Here is a 19,494-nt window from a genome sequence, read left to right on the forward strand (position 1 = left end):
AAGAAGAAAAGGAAGCAAGGGGGAGATAAAGAGGCACTGGGGAGTTTTGGGGAGAGGAATGACATGATTGCCATGTTTTAAAAGGATCCCTCTGGCTGCTGTATTGAAGGAAGCCTGAAGAGGGAGAAGCAGAAGCAGGGAGAATGGTTAGCGTGCTACTGCAGTATTCCAGGCAAGAGGTGATATTGGCGTATATCAACCAGAGTGCTAAACAGTGGAAATGGCAAGAAATCACTGGATTCTGGCTATAAGCTAGAGGTGGAACCAGCTAGAGCATTTGCTGATTGAAAGGATGTGGGATGTGAGAGTGAGTAGTCAAGGCTGCTACTGACCACTAACCAATCTGGGGCGGCTCTTGGGTCTGTGGTGGGAATGAGTAGGGAGGAGATGGGACGCATTCGGTCGTCATCTCTCACTGGACCACCCAATGGCCTCTCACTTGATTTCTGTGCCTTGAACCTTATCCTTCATAGGACTGTTTACATCAATGAAAAAAAAGGTTCCAACTCTCCTGCACAAAATCCTTTAGTGGTTCTCTGTTACATTCAGGGTAAAGTTTAATGGTATGGGACGTATCAGTCTGTTTCCTCCCTACCTCTATAGTTTTCTAGCTCTGCAGTACCATATGATACTGATGTGCTAGTAATTGTCCACAGCACGGGGATATCACTCTTCTCGTCTCTACTTATGCTTCACCCTCTGCTTAGAATCCTCTTCCCATGTCTGTTCCTTGAGAGCAAGGCTGGTATCTTATTCATTATTTAATCCCCAGAAACTAGCACAGTAAACCAAGCTAAAGTTCTCACTAGAGCTTTCTGGGGGAGGATAATCATAATTACTAACATCTCACAGATGAAGAAGTTGAGGTTCAGATAAGTTAAGTAACTTGAATTGCACTAGAATTGGTTGTCCCAAGGTCACAGATTCACAGAGTTGAACACAGATCTGTAATACCCCACAGCCATTTTTTCTCTACACCATACAAAACTACCTCCGTTTTTGCCTGGAGCCAGATCTGCCAGGCTCCCCTTTTTCTGGTTACCTTTTTTTTTTCTTTTTTTGTGATACGCGGGCCTCTCACTGATGTGGCCTCTTCCGCTGCGGAGCACAGGCTCCGGACGTGCAGGCTCAGCGGCCATGGCCCACGGGCCCAGCCGCTCTGCGGCATGTGGGGTCCTCCCAGACCGGGGCACGAACCCATGTCCCCTGCATCAGCAGGCAGACTCTCAACCACTGCGCCACCAGGGAAGCCCTCTGGTTACCTTTTAACTGCCATATTTACAGTTACAAATCTCTTACAACTGAGATGCTTCCCCTGAGGGATTCTTTTTGGTTACCAGGCAAACTCTGGCATGACAGCCCCCCTATCCACCCATGATGAAGCAAAAAAGTCCACAAAACGATAACACTCACACATCATGTAAGTACTTGCATACAACTTGCTTTACCGTAGAAAAGATCCTGGACGTCACAATTTCTTTTGAAGCTATCTGGGAAGCTACCCTTTTACACAGGTAAAAAAATGCAATAAGAAAACCTTATAGAAAGTCTGGAAAATAAGAGAAAAATATCACCTACTCTATTAACATAAAACTGCTTTCATTTGCTCATATTATATATACTTCTATGAAGTTAGATTTTATGTGCAATAAATCAAATGTTTTTTAACTTAATATTACAGCAGAAACATTTTCCATTTCTACATAATTTTTAATTCCTGCATTATATCCTAGCCCATGGACGTGCCAGAATGTTAGATATTGCATCATGTTTTCGAATTTTTCACTGTTAGCCTCTGTGTTGGGTATACTTTCCTTTTGTTTTTGGAGGTATAGCCTATGTATGTGGTTTTTTTTTTTAATTGTTTCTCATTTTGGAGGATTTCCTTAGGATAAGCTCCAGAACTAAGATGGACACTTTTTAATGATTATAATTTACAATGTGAAACAACATTTCAAGAGAGCTGTTCCAACTGGAACTCTTTCTGTTTTTTTCAGGGCTGTTTACAAAGGACAGGCTGGACCCCCATGGGACCACGTCAAACTTAGAGAACTGCTTCCTTGGGGCCTTGCAAGAGAACATGAGTACTGTACTGTAATATCGAGGTCTTCCAGGGAAAGGTGGGGCTACTTCCATCCTCAGGAAGCTGAGTTTTGGGAGGAACTTTCATCCCTGGCAGTGAGTGTTCCCTCCTTCTCTCCCTAAACCAAAATGATCCAGAGAGCAGGTTACCTCTTGGCCATAGGCAGGTGTCCAGGTACCACCAGAAGATAGCCGGCTCCACTAAAGATTGATGGGTAGTAAATACTTGCTCCAGAATGTCAGCAACCCTGAAATTTGAGGCTTTTATCTTTCATTTCTAGCCTATAGCACAATTAGCAAAAGCAATACATATACAATAATAGCTAACATTAATTATCTATTATATTATCTCATCCTCAAGGAAACCCTATCTCATCATGAATCCCATTTTATAGACGAGGAAGCTGAGTCTTGGAGATGTTAAATGTCTTACCTAGGGGCACTCATAGTTAGTAGCAGCAGAGCCAGGAAAATTGGATTCCAACTGAGGCAGAGACCATAGAAGGAAAATATTTTATCATATTTTCAACATTGCTATTGACATTATTTTATCTGGAACAGTAATATTTTTTATCAAACAATTCTTAAATAACATTTAACTAGAAGCCATTTGGAAATGTGGTTCCCCCAACATAAAACTCAAGGTTGGGGTTTCACCTCCATCACTGAGTCTGAGGCAGGGCGGAAGCTGTAATGCCCACGTCAGAAATCTGTTGTTTTCTCAAGTTTAGCTTCTGAGAAATTTGCAGACCCGTAAGAGATGAAAACCAGGGACCTTTCAAAGTATGATTGCTTACTTTTCAATTTCCATCTTTCAAGTAGTCTAATACTTCCTGGGACAAATAGAGTTTACTATGGAAATGTCTTCTTTGAAGATGCAATTTAAAGACAGATTTCTTGTACTCTCACGAATGCATTGTCAACAGATTGCGTGTATTTATTCAACGTGTCCAGATAAAAGCCAAATAAGGCTCAGAAATCGATTTCTTGGCAATTTGATTTTCTGAGGCAGGGAGTATAGGAAAGACCTTGTGGGTATATTCTCCTTGGTTAAAAATTGAGTCAAGCAGAGGGGCGTGAGGCAATCTGGGAGGGTGATAGACACGTTTATTACCTTGATCGTGGTGACGGTTTCATGGGTAGATACATCAATTAAAATTTATTAAGTTGCACATTTTAAATAGGTGCAGTTTACTGTATGACAATTATACCTCAATAAAGCTGTAAAAACAATAAATAAAAATTGAATCAAGCTATGTGTCTTTTTATCAAACTTGTTCAATATGTTGAACATTTTTCCCCCGGGATTATGTAAAGCTTGTCCGCAAATGGCCTAAAGATGACTCAAGTTGAAAAGCATATCTCACTTTAAATGAACCTAACTGTGACGTAGGGGTAAATACTATAGAGCTTGAGAATCATACAAAGTTTTATTGAAACTGAGAGAATGTAGGGGGAGCTAGATAGAGTTGTGCTTCTAGATCTGAGGCCTCATTTCTAGCAAATCCTGTTTCTGGTTGCTATGACTCACACCTGACTCTGTATTAGCTGTGAAAAATCAGAATTAAGCAGAGATGCTGTAGTATCAGCAATAGACTCGCTGAGTCATGGAGAAGGGAGGGATATTAGAAGTTTATCTCCCTTATATCCCTGTCTTTGGGAAGGTGTGTATCTTTTGTGGCTGAACATTCTATTTATACTTCCATTCTCAAAGCTAAGTATTACGCTTAGCTCTTCTTCACTGATGAAAGGTATTGGTACAAAAAATATTTGGTGAATCTGGCTTTCTACTGTGAAAAACAGGATCTGTGAAAGGACAGTGTACTGTGACCTACAGCACGCCTTCATTTGTGAGTGGCTACACTCAGGGTAAGAGCACTGTACTTCCAGGGATTAGAAGTGCCAATAAAGAGGGCTTCCCTGGTGGCGCAGTGGTTGAGAGTCCGCCTGCCGATGCAGGGAACATGGGTTCATGCCCCAGTCCGGGAAGATCCCGCGTGCCGCGGGGCGGCTGGGCCCGTGAGCCATAGCCGCTGGCCCTGCGCGTCTGGAGCCTGTGCTCCGCAGCGGGAGGGGCCACAGCGGTGGGAGACCAGCGTACCGCAAAAAAAAAAAAAAAAGTGCCTATAAAGATATGTCATAAATTTTCTACTACATGCACTAGGCCATTATTAATTCTTTGTCTTGACATACTATCATATTCCTTTGGGTAGAGACCTTTTGGTTCTACTCTTTAATCTCAGAAAAGGAGATCTATCTGAATTTGGAGAAAAGGAAAAAGGAATAAGTATTTCTTGTCTGTCTTTTACAGGTGATCTGATTTTAGTACCTTTCATGTCACAAATAGACCCCATAGAAATTGTTAAAACTCAGCCCATCTGTCTACTGCTTGACCATTTTGTGACAAAATGAAATAACCCATCCTTTTCTACCCAGATTATTACAGCATGAGCTCCCATTGGCCTTCTTTCCAGAAATGAAGGCCCCTCAAAGTATCTTCTCAGTTATCACTGTGAACTGCCCAGGAATCTGGGCTCCTGACAACCAGATGCAAGTGTTCCTGAGAACAAGTCCCTCTAGTTTTTCTTTCTGTTCAGGCTTCTTGTCTTGATGCCAGAATCTGCCCATACTACTGATGATTCCCAAGAGAGAGCCACTTTGATGAGCTCACCTGCCTTTTCCCAGCCCACCTCCAGCGCATGCCTATTCTAGCCTCGGGGAGGGACCATCGCCCTCCTTACTTCTCCTCTGAGTAACTGGGTCAGGCTTGTGAACACAGAGTGGTTCACCGCATCAGCAGGGGCTGCTCTTAAAGCCCACAAGCCAAAAACCTTCCTTCCTAATCCCCAGAGGCATCCAGTGGTGGGGGCAGCTCAGCCTCCACAATGGGAATTCCCAGGCGTTCCGACCTGGAGTCCAATCAACTCCCAGTTTCAGAGAGAACCTGTCCTGCCATCCTCCAGTGCATGCCCACTCATTTCCTGCTTCTGGGTGATTGACAGTGGGCAGATCCCTTTCCTCCAGAAGGACTTCCCATGGCCCCAGTGAGAGTTCACCATGCATCTCCCTATGACGATGGACTCATTCAGCTGTGGGTAATACCCTGTTGGGGACACTTCCCATCCAGGCTGGGCTGGTACCAAGGCTATAATCCAGGGTCTTCACTGTGTCACCAGAGTCAGGAGAGGAGGAGATATGATCTGCAAATCCCAGAGAGTTCAGCCTCAGGTCCCAGTCTCCCACAAGAAAATGCCTGGAATCCAACAAGACACAAGACCTCCCAGGCTGTAGGTGGTCTAAATCTGGGTATGGGGGATAGTCTGCTGAGACTCCACAGAGAACAGTGCTGCTAAGAAGCCCAATTGACATTATAAACAGGATACTCAACCTCTCATGCCGAAGCCCTGGCCTCTGGGTCACTTCTCTACCTCAGGGTCTTCCCGAGAACACTGGGTAAGCGTTCACATTATATTTACAAGACTAAAAGGGCCCATCAGAGTGGTCACTCCCAACTACATGGAGGGTCTTCTCTAAAAAACAAATCCCATTTTCTTCTCTTGAATGCAAAATTTGCTTGTCACCCACAAAATAGCAAAATACTACCTTAAAAGAAATTAAAGCTCCCAGCTGCACTCAGATTATGGCCACCTGACTTGTGACTGTGATCCAGTCTCACGTCATAATCAGGGCTACTTCGACTCTAATAAAAACTCAGAGGGTGCATCCTAGTTGGAAATGATTCTGCGACTGCCCTCGGAGTGAATCTGTATCACAGGATTTCTCTCTTTCTCGCAAAGTTGCTTCAAATTTTGAAATGATTTTTACTCTTTGACAGACTTAAGAAGAGGAAATACGGTACAAAAAAGAGAAAATAAAAACATTAAGAAAACACATCCCTATGGAAATACAGCATGATATTTGAGGCAACATGAGTTAGCTATGAAAGTGGGTGGGCTCGCCTGCAGTTTCAAATTGCTGCATTTGCCTGAGAGCTCAATTTTAAAGGGCAGGGAAAACGGTTGAAGGAAGCTAAGAGTACTTAGGTGGATGCAATCTGCAGTGATAAGAAAATGTGATGGAATGGCTTCTGAGGTGGAAGGACTTGCCTGCATGGATGCAGCAAATTTCTGTGTCTAAAACTAAGTATCAGATTTGGCAAGAGCATTATTATTATTATTATTATTATTATTTTCCATGCTGAGGAACGGACTCCCAGAGACATCAAAGGAATATGCTGTCAGGGAGAACAAAGGATATTTCGGTTCAAGGAAAACAACTTGGTAGAACCTCAGCATTCTGGAGAAGGGAAATGATTAGACTCAGTGGTATAGCAGTGAGAACTTTTTGAAATAAAAGAGTGAGAAATCTTCGAAGAATATGAATTTGTCAAGGACATTGTTCTCCCAGTATTTACCGTCATTTACCAAAGACTTTTCTAATCAGTCAGGCGTATAGGCTAGGTTAAGAAAAAATTTCAGACAAATGGCCCTAATTTAAATACAATTCCAGAATCATCAGAGCCATCAAAGTATCTTTTAGCAGCCACAAGATTTACCTGGGATGGAAGGTGTCTACTTTCCAAACTCCCTGTATTGTAGAAAGTTCCCCTGGTTCAGCTCATCGGGCAAACTCTCTGAAAAGGAAGAGCTCTGATAGCTCTGTATTTACATTTTAAATACATGTTTTTAAAATCATTTGTGTTGGGTAAACGTGTATGGTAAAATGCGTTTTTTGTTTCATCATCACTTGGGTATTTTTATTATTCAAAATGCATTTGAGGAGCACACGCCCAATTTTTAACATTCTGTGAGCAGGACATAAGGTTTTAGGTTCTAAATTAGAGCTTGCACAGTATGAAGCTTTTTAACAGATGTGGCCTCATTTAAACCTTGGCAGCCTGGAAGGAGGTATTTTCCTCACTTGAGGAAGAATCAGGTCCAGTAATTTGCCTGTGGTCAGTCACCAAGCATTATTATTTAAATACGGGTCTGTCCGACTCCCAAATCTCTGTTCTTTCCTATCTTAGAAGGCTGCCTTCTAGGAATTATGCAGTTAAAAAGTACTTTCTGACTTTCAGCCTAACCAGCTTTCTTAATAGCACGCACACGTGGACACACACAAACACACACACACTCTCACGCACACATACCGATACCTCCTGCACACACACAGACTAGCCCTTACATCTTGAAGATTCTCCCTGATTTAAATCTTGATAATCTAATTTAAATGACTTGGAAGTCACAAAGTACTTCAAAGTTTTTCAAGTTTCAAGATTTTTTCCAAAAATCATTGCTTTTTAATTGAAAATTAAAGTTCAAGATTTGGCCTAACTGAAAGGGTTCTGAGCTTTTCACAATCTAGCTGGACCCTCAATTTTTCCAAAAGAATTCAGCATTTCTTCTCCTTTCCTCTTTCCTTATTTTTGTCTTTAAAAAACTTGAGATTTGATGCTTTATAGGAGTATTTAGATGTCTTACATTGAAAATTAGTAAAAATATATTGAATGAGAAGAAAATAGCCTAGACAGATTCACACTGTTATTCTCATCTTACTGGAATTATTCTTCTGGTTTTGTTAGTCTGACTTACGTTCCAAAGTCTGATTTTGTTTTTGAAAACAAACCACCCCCTGCAAACATAGCAAGCTATTGTATCCAGACTTAACTTATTTAACTTTCATTAGTTAAATGTAGCAAATTTTCTTTGTATAATGAGTGTGTTACAGCAGGCAGGTAACTAGATATGAACAGAGAAAGGGAGGTACGGACCAGGTGGCAGGAAACCACACATCTTGTAAACAGCATGGGTCCATGGGCAGACAAAGAAAAGCAGGAACCTCCAGACTGATAGAAAACCACACATTTTGCGGTGATAAGTGTCCTGGAGACACACAAAGAAAGGTGGGAAAAGGCGGGAATCTCCAGTGTCCGAATGTAACCTTTTGCTCGGTATTCTCTCATTACGATATAATTAGCCTTGCAGATAAGAAGTACCCATCAGGCACCTATGCCATGACACTTCCGATCAAAGCTAAATGAGGACAAGAATCCTTCTCCCCTGGGGAAGGTGGTGCTGGGATGAAACTCAGGGGATATGAACCCCAAACCCCTCCCTCCCCAGTGAATATTCCTCCCCTTCATTTGTACGCCCCACATAACCGGTTTGCCGAAGAAATTCAGGGCAGCTACTCACCTGAAACTGCCTGCTCTCACCTTGGGAGGGTACTATCACTTACATAAAGCCTCCCTTTACTTACTTTCCTGACCTCCCTGACTCCTTTCTGAAGTCTTTCTGCGACGACGACGAGACACCGGGAAGAAGTGCAGCTCCATTACTAATGAGAATGGTGGAAGGACTCTGGCAAAGCCAAGATCGTGCGTGTGTGTACACACTCTTGCACGTGCATGCACACACACACACGTGGCACGCACACGCACGTGCACATGCATGTGCGTGGGCATGCGGGTGTGAGTGAGGGTGTGTGTCCTGTGGGATGTTTAATTAAAGATGGAGGCAGGCTTGGCAGGGAGCCCTGTTGGTAAACCATGCCTATTTGTAGCCTCCTCAGGAACTACCTAGGAAGTGGAAGGACCTGAAAAGATTGTGCGTGAAGTACCCCCTTGGCCGTCCAATGAAGTGTCTGTTATCAGAAGGAAATGTGTACTTTTTGAGGTGAGATCAGTTATGTGCTCTGAACCGAATGATTTTTTGTTTTTTTTTCTGATAACAAGCTGGTGGTAAGCTTCACTGAACTGAGAAATTGTAAACTCTTAGAAAAGGCTGTCTACAGATAACAATTCAGTGTTTCTCGGTAATGTATTCTGGATGAATCTGATAATTTAAAGCCCACTTCACCAAAATGGGAGTGGTGCTTGCGTCCTCTTTATCTTCAATTATGTCTCATCTGTTTCTAATTCAAACACTGTGCTGCTGTTGTCAGATCAAATATAGATTTTAAATGTTTTATGCTTCTCCGCTGGGAAGTTTTAAAATGAATGCGGGCTGTCTGTCAGGACGGTGCCAGTTGAATCTAATAAAGTTTTAAATAAATTTAAAGGAAATAAAAGAGTACTTAAAATGAAATGATTCACGGTTCATGAGATGGAACATGTTTAATGAATGGCAGTTGGGGAAAAGTTATGGTAGAGTCTCTGTGGATCACCTGCTTCACCTCTACAGAACTCTCCTTGGATAAATGCATCGAGTCTTTCAGCTCACAAGGCAGGTTAGAAATCAAGTCATCTTTAGGTTTGATGCAAACAGGGCCTCATAAGCATATGGGCCCTGGGACTATAATCCACGGGTTTTCATTCCACATCATGACACTCTGTCATTGCAAACAGATTGGAAAACACAGTTGCGGTTTTCAATCACCGAATAGGATGCAGTTCTTACTGTGATTAGAATTCTTTTTCTCTCCGCTGATTTATGTAGATGCGCTCCAGGTAGCTGAGTGCTGTGGAATATCAAAGAAGAAAAGTGTTTGAGGATAATATGGGGCATCGTCTGACCTGGGACCCCAGGGGCTGTTGCCGGGGTTATATTTGTAGAAATGCTACCCTGATAAAACTTTTGAGACCTCTTCTTAGATTTATTAACTTAGAGAAAGCAGGGAAGAAATGTTTTATTAGAGCTCAGAAAATGTTTCTGTCTTACCAAATTGCCATTTCATAGTCAGGAGTGTTTAACTGGGGCTTAAAGGTGAAGACCCTGGAGCAATTTGTCATCATGTAGATTTTTCTTGGGTTTGCTTCTAATCCTTTTTGGACTGCCAACGGGGGTGTCTTTTGCTGCCTTGGATGTCTCTCCTGATTTGGTTTTGGAAGGTTTTTCCAGAGTATCCTTTAAATGATAATTAGAATTTGTGCTTGATAGCAAAAGGTTTTGAAGTTTTAACACCATAATCCTTCTAGGTCCCCATCCTCCCTAGCATGATAAAGAATAGTGGGACTAAGCTGATTCTTAGGAGGAAAAGAAAAGTCATTTTACTGATCTCTTAGCTCACTTTGGCTTGACCCATTTACAAAACTGACATTAAAAAAATCTCAGAAAAAGGGCTTCCCTGGTGGCACAGTGGTTAAGAATCCGCCTGCCAATGCAGGGGACATGAGTTCGAGCCCCAGTCCGGGAAGATCCCACATGCCGTGGAGCTAGGCCCGTGCGCCACAACTGCTGAGCCTGTGCTCTAGAGCCCGCGAGCCACAACTACTGAGCCCATGCGCCACAGCTACTGAAGCCTGCGCACTCTAGAGCCCGTGCTCTGCAACGGGGGAGACCACCGCAGAGAGAGGCCCGCGCACCGCAACAAAGAGTAGCCCCTGCTCGCGGCAACTAGAGAAAGCCTGCGCACAGCAACCAAGACCCAACACAGCCAAAACTAATAAATAAATAAACAAAAATAATAAATAAAATAAATAAATAATTTTTTTAAAAAAAGAAAAGCTAATAATTATTTTTTTAAAAATCTAAGAAAAAGGCATTTCTTTCAAATTGCATCTTTCTTTGTTTTGAAGTTTTAAGGTCAAATTTCTATAAACAAGCAATTTTATTTTTCTCACACAAACTCTGTGGGGATGCAAGAAAAATCTCCCTGTTTATTTGTAGTGGCGTGTCCCTTTGGTTTCTTTCTGACTGGTTTGTGTTTTCTATCCATCTCAAGATGTGTAGGGCTGCGCAGTGAGTAAACAATTCTATGTTCTAAAAGTGTATGTTAGATTTTCCCACTGGGCATCAGTTATGCTTTTGTGACTGAAGTTACCACTGACATTCCAACTAGGAAGAATAAGAGAGGATACGGGCATGAGGGCAGAGTACTCGAGTGCCCGCACACAGGGGGCTCTCTCTAAGGGTTTTCCAGAATGCCAGCAGCCAGTAGGGCCTTTAGAACAAGAAATGCTGCCTGTGGTCCCCTGTGAACCCAGATTATAAGATTTCCCTATAACGCATCTCTGAACTCCTCTCTCTGTTTCCACCCCGGCACAATTTCTGTCTATGCATACAGGAAAGTGAATCAGGCTTATTTTCCTAGGGGTCAACCCTACCCTGTCTAACTGACTCAGGGTGGGTCCGCTTAGTCTCAGTTTCTGTTTTTGGAGAGTATTCCATGTATATCCTTTGAAAATGGAAGTCCTTTTTGTTACATATAGTCTATTTTTTTTCAAAAACTAAGAAAATCTTGTCCTCTTATTCTGAACTTGTCATTTTTGGAAGCTTAGTGGGTGAAGACTTTCTTTAGAACCTAACCACTGAATAACTAGGAGAATGTAGGAGAAAGCGTTGATATAGTACTGTTTTACGATTTTTCAAGTTTGAGTAAGTTTCTTATGGAAAAGGAGAGAGAGAGAAAGAAAGAAAGAAAAAGAGAAAGAAATACCATGGGGTTTATAGTCTATGAAGAACCTACTTCTGTTACACTCTTTGTCCCCAGAAGGAGAAGGGAATAGGGAACAAGTACCAGAGTGTCATGGAAATCGAGGGCAAGAGGAGTGAGCCACGTGTAGAAAACATTGCCCACATGGCAGGAAGTGTCACACCCGTATCAGTAGTCAAAGAGATGTGTTCAGGGGATTGTCAGGCTTTTGACATTAATTGATGCCCCAAAGCACAACAAGGAGGAAATATACATTACAGTGAGGATTTTTTTTTTTTTGATGAAGTGCATTATGCGTTCATAAGCCATTTACACTTCCCGCCAGACAAGAGTTAATTTGGGGATGCAGGATTGTTGCTTTAGAAATGTAATGAAATGACACTCAAAAGTGGAAACACCGCCGTTTCACTGTGAAATGGCAAAACAGGAGGGAAAGGCTAAATTGGCCAGAAGATTGAGAGCAGGAGAGAGAAAGAGAAGTAGAAGCCTGGGTAGAGCAATTAATTGTTTCAGTGTTTTCCCGTGAAAGCCAGTGGAAGAAACACACACAGATACACACACACACACACACACAGAAACATACACTCGTCGCAAAAAGATGAGATATATTATTAGGACAGAGATACAGAAAACGATTTTTCAGAGTATTAAAAAGATTCTAGGCTACAAGATAACATCCATATTCTTTGGCATTGCTGAAAGGATATTTCAGAATGTTAGTGTAGAAGCATATGGATGGAACAGCAGGAGTCCTAGTTGTCATACAAGAGGCTGTTTGATGACTGCACACCAGACCAGAAGGTTCACGCAAAGGGGAAATTTAATGATTCAACATCAGCTTCTTGGGTGGTGTTTCCGCAAATGTCACCCCCCCAAGCCAGCATTTCTCTGACTCTGCTTCCAGGGAAACAATTCAGCCAGTCCCTGGGTCTGCAGTTACCCACTGGGCATCAGGTATGAATCTAGCATGGGGCTGGGGTCTGTGACCGACACAGAAGACGTTTGTGATGTAATCCTTCTCTTTAAAGAATTCCCGATCAAGGGTGAATACCAAATGGATACATATGAAACAGGTAGAGATCTGTGAGGTGAGTTACTGTTCTACCCTTAGACAGGGACAAGTGGCCCTCTGCCCCGTACCCCACACTTAGGGGGCCTTGGGTTTTAGGTGACTTCCTCAACAATTTCACAGTCTCCCTGTGGTGTCTGAGGCCAGTGGGCTGGCAGTGCTGCCGTGAGCCAGGACCAGGACCCTGGGGGGCTTCTGTTTCTCTCTGACCCTCTACCCTTGCTGTTGCCTCGAGGAGCTCTGGACCTCGTGTCTGTGGGTCCTGTGGCTCAGCTCTGGCTCCACGAGGGTGTCCTGGTAGCAGTTTTCTCCTGCTGGTAGTGCAGCATTTCTTTCATTGGATCCTGTGAGACTGGCTGCCAGAATGGTGCTGAATTGGGGCTTGTTTGGGTCACTGAAGGAGGATGAGTTCTGGGTGCTGGATTACTGTAGGTGGTCCACTGCTGACCCTCTGGACTTGAGCTGTGTGACTTGGCTCCAGCCATGGTACTACCTCTGGCCCATGTACCTGAAGGCGGCAGGGGTGGAGGCAGGCATCCTTTAGTCCATGTGACCCCACTGCTGGACCCCAGGGGGGACACCCCGTATCTTCCACGGGCTCTGTGCCACGTGTCAGGCAGTCCTCAAGGAGACTCACTTTTTCTCCAAGGGTTTTTGAGCCTATACCAGGGGCCCTTCCAACCTATATCTCTTGCCTTGGATAGGTGTGGCAATGCCATGCTTTCCCTGATCCAGCTTGAGCCATGCTGGACAGGGGATGGACATTCCTTGAACTAATGGGTTCCTGAGTGATGCTGTAACCAGACTTAAATAAATGGTATTAGGGAACTGCAAACCACAAGCAGGTCTGAAGAGCCATGCATTATAATACCATCATTGCTACCTTTCTTCATGCATGGGAGACACAAAATTATCTAGGTGCAGTGCAATTAACAATAAAGAACACAAAGAGATGGTGTCTGTATCTGATAGGAATAGATGGTGCCTGACACTATGATGAATCAAATCTTCCCATGCCCTGATGGACAATAACAAATACAAAAATAGCTCCTCTCTACCTATTATTCTAAATTGTCATTGATAAATCACTTTGCTTCACATGGGCCCATGAATTTTTTTTTTCTTTTTTTTTTTTGGCAGTACGTGGGCCTCTCATTGTTGTGGCCTCTCCCGTTGCGGAGCACAGGCTCCGGACGCACAGGCTCAGCGGCCATGGCTCACGGGCACGTGGGATCTTCCCGGACCGGGGCACGAACCCATGTCCCCTGCATCGGCAGGTGGACTCTCAACCACTGCGCCACCAGGGAAGCCCGAATTTTTTGTTTTTTAACATCTTTATTGGAGTATAATTGCTTTACATTGTTGTGTTAGTTGCTGCTGTATAACAAAGTGAATCAGCTATACGTATACGTATATCCCCATATCCCCTCCCTCTTGCATCTCCCTCCCACCCTCCCTATCCCACCCCTCTAGGTGGACACAAAGCGCTGAGCTGATCTCCCTGTGCTATGCAGCTGCTTCCCACTAGCTATCTGTTTTACATTTGGTAGTGTATATATGTCCATGCCACTCTCTCACTTCATCCTGGCCTACCCTTCCCTCTCCCCTCATCCTCAAGTCCATCCTCGATGTCTGCGTCTTTATTCCTGTCCTGCCCCTAGGTTCTTCAGAATCATTTTTTTTTTTTTAGATTCCATATATATGTGTTAGCATATGGTATTTGTTTTTCTCTTTCTGACTTACTGACTTACTTCACTCTGTATGACAGACTCTAGGTCCATCCACCTCACTACAAATAACTCAATTTTGTTTCTTTTTATGGCCGAGTAATATTCCATTGTATATATGTGCTACATCTTCTTTATCCATTCATCTGTCGATGGACACTTAGGTTGCTTCCCTGTCCTGGCTATTGTAAATAGTGCTGCAATGAACATTGTGGTACATGTCTCTTATTTTGTTTGTTTTTTAATCAATTTATTTATTTATTTTTGGCTGCATTGGGTCTTCGTTGCTGCACGCGGGCTTTCTCTAGTTGTGGCGAGCAGGGGCTACTCTTTGTTGCAGTGCGTGGGCTTCTCATTGCAGTGGCTTCTCTTGTTGCAGAGCACGGGCTGTAGGCAAGCGGGCTTCAGTAATTGTGGCACATGGCTCAGTAGTTGTGGCTTGTGGGTTCTAGAGTGCAGGCTCAGTAGTTGTGGCACATGGGCTTAGTTGCTCCGTGGCATGTGGGATCTTCCTGGACCAGGGCTCGAGCCTGTGTCCCCTGCATTGGCAGGCGTATTCTTAATCACTGCGCCACCAGGGAAGCCCATGTCTCTTTTTGAATGATGGTTTTTTCAGGGTATATGCCCAGGAGTGGGATTGCTGGATCATATGGTAATTCCATTTTTAGTTTTTTAAGGAACCTCCATACTGTTCTCCATAATGGCTGTATTAATTTACATTCCCACCAAGAGTACAAGAGGGTTCCCTTTTCTCCACACCCTCTCCAGCATTTATTGTTTATAGATTTTTGATGATGGCCATTCTGACCAGTGTGAGGTGCTACCTCATTGTAGTTTTGATTTGCATTTCTCTAATGATTAGTGATGTTGAGCATCCTTTCATGTATTTGTTGGCAATCTGTTTATCTTCTTTGGAGAAATGTCTGTTTAGGTCTTCTGCCCATTTTTGGATTGGGTTGTTTGTTTTTTTGATATTGAGCTCCATGAGCTGCTTGTATATTTTGGAAGGCCCATGAATTTTATATACATTTAAAATCAAAATGAAAAATAGTTGCCTGAGACCTCGAACACCTTAGAGATGGCCCTGGCAGGATCTAATTAAATACAGGACTAGTGTTCTAACTGCTTATCACAGATTTAGTAAGCATTTACTTTATTATAATTTTTTAATTCTTAAATATGAAACATTTTAAAACCCAGAAAATGTACAAAATAAAATAAGACTTATGAATCCACTACCCTTTTGCTAATTTTTGCTACCATTTTGCTAATATTTGCTTCAGGTTTTTAAAATAAGTAAATCATGGTGAATACAATGAAAATGTACTCCCAATCTCTTCCGCCTTCTTCCTTTTGCAGAGGTAGCCCGTCTCCTGACGGTGGTAACATCTTAGTATGAGATCCTCTAGAAGCAGATCCAGAGGCAAGGATTTGAGTGCAAGTAGTTTATTTGAGAATAGTGGGGTGGGGAAGTGATACTGGGAAGGAAAAGAAGTTAATGCAGTGTGCTGATGAGCAGGTTATCCTTGTGGGCAACTGGGGCTCAATCCCATAAGGGACTTTGGGGACCTGTGTAGACAAGCCTCAGAGTTCTTCCATCTGAGGGCTAAGGAAGCTGGGGTGTTTACCCATCAACTCCCTTTGTCATTGGTTGTAGACTCCTTGGCATTCAGGCCTGCCCTGTGAGGGGCTGAGCATTCTCCTCCAGCCTTCAGGTAGAGTGGAAGGTGTTTGCACTAAGAAGCTGGAGGGTTCAGGAATAATGAGCTTGGAGGGAATATGGGTGGGTTCCTGCCAGCACCTGCTGTAGCCAGTATTATTCCCCGACGAGGTGTACTTTCTACATCTGTATATATCAAAAAGACAACATAGAGTGTTGTCCTATGGGTTTTTTAAATAAATGGCATCATATTGAACACATTTCCTACAACTTGCTTTTTTTTTAACTCAAAATTATATACTTGAGATTTATCCATGTTGAAATATGTAGATGTAAATCATTTATTTTAGCAGCTCTTTGTGTTCAAGTGTTTGAATAAACTACTTTCCATTTACCCAATTGATAGTTTGTTTCCATTCGTTCTTATATAATAGACATCTTCACATCCACGTGAGCTCGTGCTTTCTCTATGAGATTCCTGAAAAGCAGATTGCAGCTCACAGGGTAGTCACAGCTTCATGTTTACTGGGTATTGCCAAACTGTTCTACAAGATATTTATGCCAAGTTATACTACAGAAAGCGGCATGAAGAATTTCTTTGTCCGCACATCTATGCCAACATACCTGATATGATAAGATTTGTTAATTTTTGGCGAGTCTCGGGCTGGCCGTGGGCGCAGCCATGGTCGCGGCTGAGGTGGAGTTTCTGGCCGAATAGGATCTGGTCACCATAATCCTGAACTTCAGTCTGGACAAGATCCACCTCATCGAAGGTGGCCTGGAGCCTTTCAACCCCAGCTTACCAGTGCAGGTGCCTCTGCGGCTGGCGATCAACCTGAAACAGAGACAGAAGTGTCGGCTGCTCACCGCCTGCCCCACCAGCCCCAGTGGACGGACGTGGAAAAGTTGGAGAAGATTAGGGATCATGAATGAAATGAAGAAACTTTTACCCGTATGCTCAGCCCTTACTACATGGAGCTCATCAAACTCCTGTTAAATCACGCTTCGGACTACATTACATCCTGAAAGCAGATGAGATCTGGAGCCTGATCAAGGACGTGCGGGACACTCATATAGCCAAGCTCTGGGTGTCTGCCAACAGCTTCATGAGGCAGCAGGAGACACACGCCAAGCTGGATAACCTGACCTTGACGGAGATCAACACCAGCGGGGCTTTCCTCACACAAGCGCTCGATCACATGTAGAAACTCCGCATGAACCTGCAACCTTCTGACAGTGTCCAGTCTCAGGACTTCCAGGGAGGGACTGGTTTGTCAAAGTCTGTGTCTGCAGGCAGGAAGCTCACTGGGTGGTGTTTGAGTGCTCAGGATGTGACAAAGGTACTCACGTTTCTGGAGTTTTAGAACAACTTTTGAGTGTATGAAAAAGAGTGCACTGAAGCAAGGAATGGGATTATAACCTTGTTGGAAAGCAATAGGCTTGGGCTTAGTCCTCGAGACATTCTGTAATTCCACATCTGTATCAGGGAGCCAGGTGTCCTTTTATGGGGGAAAAAAAATTCATTAGCAGAACAAGTGATTTCCCTAGCAGAGCCCCACGTCTCCTGCATGGGACTGTCACGTGCAGGTAAGTGTTCGGTGACGTCAGGTGTTGCTTTTAAGATAGAGATATAGCAGGATGGTGACGTGGCTTCGGCCTTTTTTTTTTTCCTTCCCTTCTTGATCCTGATCTCTTGGGTTAAATTTAGAATTTCCTACAGAGGTTGTTCACCCAGAGAAGGACAGCAGATGAGTGGCTAGTGAGGGTGACCTATGTTTATCATGTACCCCCTGATGCACAATAAAGATGGAATAAATCCCCCCCCAAAAAAGAAAGAAAAGATTTATTAATTTTTGCCAATCTGATAGATTGAAATGGTATTTTATTATTATGATGTTTTAAATGTTCGTGTCCCTTAGTTCAGGTGAGGTTAAGCATATTTTCTTACGTGTATTGGGCATTTGAATATTCTCTTTTGTGCATTTCCTGTTCATCTCCTGTGTCTTTTTTTTTATTGGGTTGTTCATATTTTTCTTAGCAATTTGTAGACATTCTGTACATATCCAGGACATTAATACTTTGGGAAACAAACATCTCTTTCTGTTCTGTGGCTTATCTTTTCACATTGTTTATGGCATTTTTCAGTCATAAAAATTTTTAATTTTAATGTAGTCAGATCTAACAGTGTCTCCCTTTATACATTGTTTGGCTTTTCATTTAAGAAATTTTTCCTTATCCTGATGCCATAAACGTATCCTGTGTTTGCATCTAAAAGTTCTAGTCTCATTTTTTTATCTATGGGCCTTTAGCCCATCTACGGGGTGAGGTAGGAATCTAATTTTATAGCCCGTGGTCTTAGACCCATTTATTGAGTAATCCATCCTGTTCCCACTGACTTGTAGTCCCACTTTGGATTTTCTTTTTTATGTGGGTCTGTTTCTAGGCCTTATTTCTATTCATTTGTCTTACTTGCACTGATTTAAATATTACAGTTTTATAATAATCTTTCCTATAGGGTGACTCTACCTTTATTGTTTAAATTTTCTTGGCTTGAATTTCAAGATCACCAAATTATATGAAATACTCTTTTAGATTTTGATTAGAAATACATTGAATTTCTAGAATAAATTGGGGAGAACCATCATCTTTACCTACAGAGTCTTCTTTTTTTTTTTTTTTTTTTTGGTGAACACGGTATATGTTGTATAGTTTTTCTTTATATCATTTATTAGAGTTTTATAACTCTCCCTTGTATATCTTTTAGTAGATTTATTCCTAGGTATCTTAAATGCTTTGTTGCTTTTGCAATATGTATTTTAAAAAATTACTTTGTCTAGAAAAAAATTACTTTGTCTAATTGACTGTTGGTGATATATAGGAATGATATTTGTGTATGTGTCTGTGTGTGCTTAAACTAGTCAAATTATGTCACTGTTCTAGGTCTATAGATTTTTTTTTTTTTAGCCCATTTCATAAAGTTTTTTTGGGGGGAAATTATCTATTTTGTTTAATTTTCAATATTATTTATATGAAATTCTTATTTGCAAATCACTGTATATAGGTGTTCTTTTGGACATTCCTGGTATTTGTCCATTCCTAATACCTTATTTGTGCCAGGATTCTTTTCTTATCCATCAAACAAGAAATTTGTTTATTTTATTAGTCTTTTTAATAATCTGGCTTTTTATTTCTTTGATTATTTTTGTTATTTGTTTTGTTATTTATTTCATTAATTTTGCTCTTACATTTATTTTCTTCTATTTTCCGAGTTAAAGCTTTTGTTTTATCTTGTTTTTGTTTTTGTCTCCTAATTTATTGATTTGGATTCTTAGCTCAGTAACTTTAAATGTTTCTTCTTGTCTAATATATTCACTTAATACTATAAAATTTATCTCCAAATATTACTTTAGCATTATTTTTGATACATAGTTGTATTTTGATATATAATTATTGATACATAGTGTTTTCATTATCTTTCAGTTCTAATTTCTGCTATGTTATCCATCTTTGACCCATGAATTATTTTGAAATATTTGAAAAAAAATTTAAATGTCTAAATATATGGAAATTATTCTTTGTTATTT

At 41.9% G+C, this 19,494-nt stretch overlaps 1 pseudogene; it reads left to right on the forward strand.

Moving 5' to 3' along the window:
• The first annotated feature begins 16,592 nt into the window (after positions 1-16,592).
• On the forward strand, positions 16,593-17,274 carry LOC113605116 (DNA replication complex GINS protein PSF2 pseudogene; annotated as a pseudogene).
• Positions 17,275-19,494: the final 2,220 nt, after the last annotated feature.

This window comes from Aethalodelphis obliquidens, unplaced genomic scaffold (assembly GCF_003676395.1).
Source record: "Aethalodelphis obliquidens isolate GAN/ISIS:26980383/991018 unplaced genomic scaffold, ASM367639v1 scaffold2, whole genome shotgun sequence".
Taxonomy (NCBI): Eukaryota; Metazoa; Chordata; class Mammalia; order Artiodactyla; family Delphinidae; genus Aethalodelphis; species Aethalodelphis obliquidens.